Genomic DNA, 5,707 nt, shown 5'->3' with positions numbered 1-5,707 from the left:
GGTGCAGGCTCTGAGCAGCGCTTACCTCAAGCAGCTCCCAGAAGCAGAAAGGCAATGGCTTACCACGGCCGCATGCAAGCCGAATTCTGTTGCCCGGACTGCTAAACCCAGGGTTGTGAGTTCAATCCTTGAGGGGGCCATTTAGGGATTTGGGACAAAAATCTGTATGGGGATTGGTCCTGCTTTGAGCAGGGGGTTGGACTAGATGACCTCGTGAGGTCCCTTCCAGCCCTGATATTCTATGATTCTATGATTCTATCTCTAACACCAAAGCCGCAGGCACTCAATATTAAGATGCAAAATGTGACCTTGTACTGAAATCACATGTGCTATGTAATGTGAATAGTGTTGTTCACCGTGAAAGAGTATAAGCATTGTTCTGTAAAATGTATCTTTTTAAATACTTCTCTCCCTTTTTTCCCTCCCTTCCACAGCTGCAAATTTTTCAAGCCTCCCTCCTCCGTCCCGAAGGCTATCTCAGATAAGGTAGCAAAAAAAAAAAGGACACGAGACGAAATGTTCTCTGAAATCATGGAATAGACCCGCAATGAAAGAGGTCATCTGAATGAGTGGAAGGACACGGTATCAAAGTACAGGAAAGATGCCAGTGAACGTGAGGACAGGAGGGACCTACGTGAGGACAAAAGGGACCAACGTGAGGAGAGGAGAGACGCTCAAGATGAGAGGTGGCAGCAGGAAGATCCGAGGAGGCAGGATGCAACGCTGGGGCTGCTGCATGAGCAAATGGACATGCTCCGGCATCTGGTGGAGCTTCAGGAATGGCAGCAGGATCACAGACTGCCGTTGCAGTGCCTGTATAACTACCCTTCCCCTTCACCATGTTCCATAGCCTCCTCACCCAGATGTGTAAGAACGCGGGGTGGGGGGGGGGAGAGGCTCCGTGCACCCTCCCACTCCACCCCAGTGGACAGCCCAAGCAAAAGGCTGTCATTATTTTCAACTTTTTTAGTGGCCTTTTCCTTCCCTCCTATCCTCCTCCCAAATCCCACCCGGGCTACCTTGTCAGTTCTCTCCTTCTTTTGATAATCAATTAATAAAGAATACATGATTTTTAAACGATAGTGACTTTATTTCCTTTGAAAGCAAGCTGTGATCGAAGGGGGAGGGTGGGTTGCTTACAGAGAATGAGTCAGTTAAGGGGGTGGGTTTTCATCAAGGAGAAACAAACAGATATTTCACACTGTAGCCTGGCCAGTCATGAAACTGGTTTTCAAAGCTTCTCTGATGCGCAGCGCTTCCTGGTGTGCTCTTCTAATCTCCCTGGTGTCTGGCTGCGCGTAATCAGTGGCCAGGCAATTTGCCTCAGCCTCCCACCCCGCCATAAAGGTCTCCCCCTTACTCTCACAGAGATTGTGGAGCAAGCAGCAATAACAATGGGAATATTGGTTTGGCTGAGGTCTGAGCGAGTCAGTAACATGCGCCAGCGACCCTTTAAACGTCCAAATGCACATTCTACCACCATTCTACACTTGCTCAACTTGTAGCTGAACAGCTCCTGACTACTGTCCAGGCTGCCTGTGTATGGCTTCATGAGCCATGGCATTAAGGGGTAGGCTGGGTCCCCAAGGATAACTATAGGCATTTCAACATCCTCAACGGTTATTTTCTGGTCTGGGAAGTAAATTCCTTGCTGCAGCCATTTAAACAGAGTAGTGTTCCTGAAGACGCGAGCGTCATGAACCCTTCCCAGCCATCCCACGTTGATGTTGGTGAAATGTCCCTTGTGATCCACCAGTGCTTGCAGCACCATTGAAAAGTACTCCTTGGTTTATGTACTGGCTGCCCTGGTGCTCCGGTGCCAAGATAGGGATATGGGTTCCATCTATCGCCCCACCACAGTTAGGGAATCCCATTGCAGCAAAGCCATCCACTATGACCTGCACATTTCCCAGAGTCACCACCTTTCGTAGCAGCAGCTCAGTGATTACTTTGGCTACTTGCATCACAGCAGCCCCCACAGTTTGCCCACTCCAAATTGATTCCCGACTGACCGGTAGCTGTCTGGCATTGCAAGCTTCCACAGGGCTATCGCCACTCGCTTCTCAACTGTGAGGGCTGCTCTCATCTTGGTATTCTGGCGCTTCAGGGCAGGGGGAAGCAAGTCACAAAGTTCCATGAAAGTGCCCTTATGCATGTGAAAGTTTCGCAGCCACTGGGAATCATCCCAGACCTGCAACACTATGCGGTCCCACCAGTCTGTGCTTGTTTCCCGGGCCCAGAATCGGCGTTCCACAGCTAGAACCTACCCCATTAACAACATGATCTCCAAAGCGCCAGGGCCCGCAGTTTGAGAGAATTCTGTGTCCGTGTCCTCATCACTCTTGTCGCCGCACTGCCGTCGCCGCCTCCTCCTCGCCTGGTTTTTCAGGTCCTGGTTCAGCATAAACTGCACGATAACGCGCGAGGTGTTTACAATGTTCACGACTGCTGTCTTGAGCTGAGCGGGCTCCATGCTTGCCGTGGTATGGCGTCTGCAGTGTTCACCCAGGAAAAAAGGCGCGAAATGGTTGCTTTCATGGAGGGAGGGGCGAGGCTGTACCCAGAACCACCAGCGACAATGTTTTTTGCCCCATCAGGCATTGGGATCTCAACCCAGAATTCCAATGGGCGGGGGAGACTGCGGGAACTATGGGATAGCTATGGGATAGCTACCCACAGTGCAACACTCCAGAAGTCGACGCTAGCCTTGGTACATAGATGCACACCGCCGAATTAATGTGCTTAGTGTGGCCGCATGCACTCGACTTTATACAATCGGTTGCCCAAAATCGAATTCTGTAAATTCGGAGTAATCCCGTAGTGTAGACATATCCTTAGTCTAAGAACATTCATGGGGAGAAAATACCAGGTACTAAAGGGCTCTTTTTAATGTAGTGGAGAAAGGCATAAGAAGAACCAATGGCTGGAAGTTAAAGCCAGACACATTCAAATTAGAAACAAAGCACATATTTTTTAGCAAAGAGGCTGATTAACTTTTAGAACAAACTACCAGGGGAAGTGGTAGATTTTCCATCTTTTGATATTTTCAAATCCAGACTGAATGGTCAAAGAGGTAAGTAGATGAACCATTCGATAATAGTGTCTATAATGTATTTAAATGTAACATCCTTGTAGGGGGAGAAATACCAAAACCCCACTGTGGTAACATGTAACTTTAAAAAGGGGAACTACAAAAAAATGAGGACTCTTGTTAGATGGCAATTAAAAGGAGCTGTCACAAGGGTTGAAGGCCTGCAAACAGCCTGGGGACTATTTACAAACACCATAACAGAGGCTCAGATTAAATGTATCCCCCAAACCAGAAAAGACAATAAGACCAAAAGAATGCCACCATGGCTCCACAGCAGAGTAATGGAGGTGGTTAGAGGCAAAACAAACAAACAACCCCTCCCAAAAAACAAAACAAAGTAAAACCTTTAAAATTTGGAAGTCAAAACCTAGTGAGGATAACAGGAAGGAGGACAAATGCTGGCAGGTGAAGTGTCAGAGTATAATTAGGCAGGCCAAGAAATAATTTGAGAAGCAAATTTGCTAAAGATGCAAAAACTACCAATAAGAATTCTTTTTACATTTGTCAGAAACAGGAAGCCTGTGGAATAGCCAGTGGGCCACTAGATAACAAAGGTGGTAAAGGAGCACTCCAGGAAGACAAGGCCACTGCAGAGAAGCTAAATGAATTCTTTGCATCGGTATTCACTGCGCAGGATATGGGGGAGATACCCCAAAAGAACAGCTCTGATGTGGGTGACAGATCTGAAGTACTGTCCCACCCTGATGTGTCAGTAGAAGAGGTTTTAGAACAAACTGATAAGTTAAACAGTAATAAGGCACCACCAGGACCAGCTGGTATTCCCCTAAGAATTCTGAAGGAACTCAAATATGAAATTGCAGAACTACTATCTGTAGTATGCAACAGAGGGTCCTGTGGCACCTTTGAGACTAACAGAGGTATTGGGAGCATAAGCTTTCGTGGGTAAGAACCTCACTTCTTCAGATGCAAGTGAGGTTCTTACCCACGAAAGCTTATGCTCCCAATACTTCTGTTAGTCTCAAAGGTGCCACAGGACCCTCTGTTGCTTTTTACAGATTCAGACTAACACGGCTACCCCTCTGATACTATCTGTAGTATGTAACCTATCGCTGAAACAAGCCCAGTGGTGCTGGAACACTTTTTATAGGGGTGGGGCGGAAAGTCAGCTAAGGAAACTCTGAAACCTGTAAACCATGTATGTTCCAATGCAATGTGAAAAAGTGCAATTCCTGCTCCCACCACAGCGGTGCAGCATAGCTCCGGGATTCTCAAGAATTGAAAAATAATGCCAGGTTTGTTCTGATCACACCAGCAAACTTTTCACAGTGAAACGTGGGGGTGCTGGAGCTGAGCCCAAAGCAGGCTGTGTAGAGTTACAGAGGGAGCTCACAAAACTGAGTGGCTGAGCAACAAAAATGGGAGGTGACATTCATTGTTGATAAGTGCTAAATAATGCAAATTAGAAAAAATAATCCCAACTACATCTACATAATGATGGGGTCTCAATTAGCTGTTCCACTCAAGTAAGAGATCTTGGAGTCGTCGTGGATAGTTCTCTGAAACAGCAGTCAAAAATCATAGCAGAATGTTAGGAACTATTAGGAAAGGGATAGAAATTAAGACAAAAAATATCATAATGCCACTATATAAATCCCTGGTGTTCCCATGCCTTGACTACGGTATCTCGTTCTGGTCGCCCCATCTCAAAAAGGAGATAGCGGACCTGGCAAAGTTTCAGAGAAGGGTAATAAAGATGATCAAAGCGATGGAACAGCTTCCCTATGAGGAGAGACTAAAAAGATTAGGACTGTTCAACTTAGAAAAGAGACGACTAAGGGGGGACATGATAGAGATCTATAAAATTATAACCGGTGTGGAAAAAGTGAATATAAAAGTGTTATTTGCCCTTTCCCACAGTATAAAAACCAGAGGCTCCCAAAGAAATTAATAGGCAGCAGGTTTAATACAAACAAAAGGACGTATTTTTTCACACAACACACAGATAACCTTTGGAACTCATTGCCATAGGATGTTCTGATGGCCGAAAGTAAACTGCATTAAAAAACAAACTAGATCAGTTCATGGAGGATAGGTCCATCAATGGCTATTAGCCAAGATGGTCAGGGATGTAATCCCATGCTCAGGGTGACAATAGATCTCTGACTGACAGAAGCTGGGAGGGGACTGGGTGGATATCTCCAGAGTTGCCCTGTTCTATACACTCTCTCCCTGAAGCTGTCCTGGCTGGTTACCGTGCTGACACCGGTCAAATGAGACAGCACTAGGAGCACCACAATGGCCAAAATTTTAAGGCCATTCTGACCAACCAGTCTGACCTCCCACAGAACCCAGGCCAGAGAATCTCACCCAGTGATTCATCCATCCTGACTGGTAGGTAACTCCTGGTTTAACTTATTCATATTAACTGAACTGCTCTATGAACTTGGGCAATGTTGTATTAATTCAGGTAGAGTGTCTGGGTCCAAGAAGTCAATCGTATTAACATGAGCCTTCACTGGCCGACATTAAGCACTGCTAAATAAGGTTTGGCGTTCGGTATGTGGAGATCTCAGCCTGCTTAATACCATGGCAAACACCATGAAAAATTCTTTCTAACATTTTATTAGAGATACAGAAAAAGAAGGAAAAATAGTT

The sequence above is a fragment of the Chrysemys picta genome, chromosome 4, assembly GCF_011386835.1.
Source record: "Chrysemys picta bellii isolate R12L10 chromosome 4, ASM1138683v2, whole genome shotgun sequence".
NCBI classification, from domain to species: Eukaryota; Metazoa; Chordata; order Testudines; family Emydidae; genus Chrysemys; species Chrysemys picta.
This window is presented reverse-complemented; position numbering follows the sequence as displayed.